Source organism: Chelmon rostratus, chromosome 3 (assembly GCF_017976325.1).
Source record: "Chelmon rostratus isolate fCheRos1 chromosome 3, fCheRos1.pri, whole genome shotgun sequence".
NCBI classification, from domain to species: domain Eukaryota; kingdom Metazoa; phylum Chordata; class Actinopteri; order Chaetodontiformes; family Chaetodontidae; genus Chelmon; species Chelmon rostratus.
In genome coordinates this window covers 29992510-29994989 of record NC_055660.1, presented here as the reverse complement: position 1 = coordinate 29994989, position 2480 = coordinate 29992510, and positions in this window count along the sequence as shown.

The window sequence follows — 2480 nt, the reverse complement described above, 5'->3', positions numbered from 1 at the left end:
ACATGAGCTACTGTCTACTGTGTTCATTATTATCGAAACAGTGTTTTAGGATCTATTCAAACTAAATGACATACAGAGTTATTGAGAAACTTCTTTTACCTTTAACTTGTGCTCTCAAAAAAATTTCCGTCTGTCCTCTGGGCCAAACATGATGCTGGGGTGTGTTCAAAACACATTTTAGAGATTGATACTACGTGTAATGTCAATGCAAAGACACAAATGGACATAAAATGTACATTATATATAATTTATATTATCTTTGTTCAGCTTCATTCTCCTTGTTTTCAGCTGTGTCTGTTTATCTACAACGTTCTGTGTGAAAGTGCATTGAGAGCAACTTAAAAACAGACTCCTTGTACATAACAACAAAGCTGATTCTGTTTCTGAACAGATCTTGCCCCGGGTGACATGAATTCAGTTTGATGTTTTAGATGCTTCAACCTGAGCAAAAAAGTTAAATCCTCCCAAGGTTTTATGACTTCCCTCAAAAATGTACAGAGGTGAGGAGAAAACAGACCAGAGGGGAAAAAAAAACTAACTGGGGCTCCTAGTTAGTGAATTTGCTTTGCATTAATCAGAACATGCTTTGACTAGATTTGGATGCTCCATTCAGGACAGTTCTTGACAAGTTGAGCAGAATACTGTGTTTGTAAGAGGAAGTTCTGTTCAGATCAGCACATGTTGTACTATGTCGTCCTCTGCCCCGTTATTTTCTATCCGTATATGCTAGGCCAGGGCATTAATAAGCTTTGCTTCTGCCTGAACCTTTTTCAGTCAAAATTGTTTTTTTTTTTGGTTTTTTTTTGGTTCTTTTTTCTTTTGATGCTTTGAAGTGTATTTATGACTGAAATAAACTAACTAACTAACTAATCCTAATTTCAATTCTTCCTGCCATCTTTACCATGTTCCTGAGACAGAAGTGTAAGCCTTGGCCTGGGCAGGGATGAGGTCAGACGGCTCTACTCTGAGCTCCTCTCGAGTGACAGAGCTCCTCACCCTATCTCTAAGGGAGCGCCCCGCCACCCTGTGGAGGAAACTCATTTCAGCCGCTTGTATCCGAGAATTAAAAAAAATAAACAAATTATTTGGTAATGAAAATAAATCTCAATTGCTGCCCTAGTAATGTAAGTATATGTGCTTGCAAGCATGCAGGAGTACAATGTTCCATATGTATGTGTATTCATATTGATGTCTGCATTACAATAGCATGTCTGTGCACTCATAGTGCTGTCAGTGCAGGAGCATTGTAGCCCAACTGTTTCCAACTTAAGAAGGACAAAAATGTGGTTCATATTCTTGGCAACTGTTCGAGAAATGAACAAGCTTCTCTTTACTGCTTTGGTAAGTTATTTTCTGAAGTGTCTCCAAGGACGGGGGTTCACAACCTTTTGTAACTTAATGCTCACTTGCGATTGTTAAAAAACTTCAGAGGACTGGCTGAACTCGGAAACAGCTTTGGGTTCCAAGATGGAAGAGAATTTTCATGTTGTAGAGTTCCAAAAGAAGTGAGCTAGTTGGCAGGCTTGTAGTGCCCATTGTGCATTGAAAGCAAATGTCTGTGTTCGCTGTTTGCTCAGAGTTCCTATCAGTCCCTCTTGGGGAAATTCAGTTTTTTGTTATTTTTTTCATCACACACATTGGCCCAAAATGCACACACAACCTATAGTGGAGAGAAGTCTCAGTTATGGGGCTGCTACATAGTCCAAGCAGGGTGCAAAGTACTGCCAAGGTCCACATTTCTGTCCTTCTTAAAGGTAGAAACAGGTTTGGACGAGTGCCATGCACATTCCTACCGGACAACACTGCGAGAGCACAGACAATTGCAACACACATCAGCTTGAACACACGCCCATGGCACATTGTACTCATGCACACTTGGATGCACTCACATGCTTATTTTACCAGGGCAAAGATGTTTCTATTTATTCCTATCCAGAAGTCAGTGAGGGAGAGATAGTTTCAGTTTGTTGCTGGAACTGAAAATTATCTGAGCTCGATTAAAGATTCAAGTGTGGAGATTAGTTTGGTTAAATTTGTAAATAATCTGAGAAGGTTCAAGTGGATTATAAATGAGATAAATTTTTGTTTTGATTACAGATTTATGTTTTTGAAGTGTATGAACTGATTATTGTGGAAAAAATGAGAAGCTGGAAATCATGGTTGTGCCAAATAGCAGTGTATTTGCATGGTGTTGGAGTAGTATTAGAGCTCTTAATGGCTCCACCAGGTTGTCAGAGTTATGTTAATGAAAGGTACACGTTTGATGGCTCCATATAGCAAGATATTGTGGCTGATTTACAAAGCAGTTGTAAGAAGCTCGAAGCATCTAGCCTGCCTTAAGATGTACTTTTTTTGTTGAGTGGATAGTTGACTCTTTTTTCCAGTAGAAATGTGTAATTAAAGAATCAATAGATTTCTCAGTTGGCTTGCATGCAGCATGTGAAGTAGTAGTTAATGTGGCGAATATGTGAGTGAAGGTT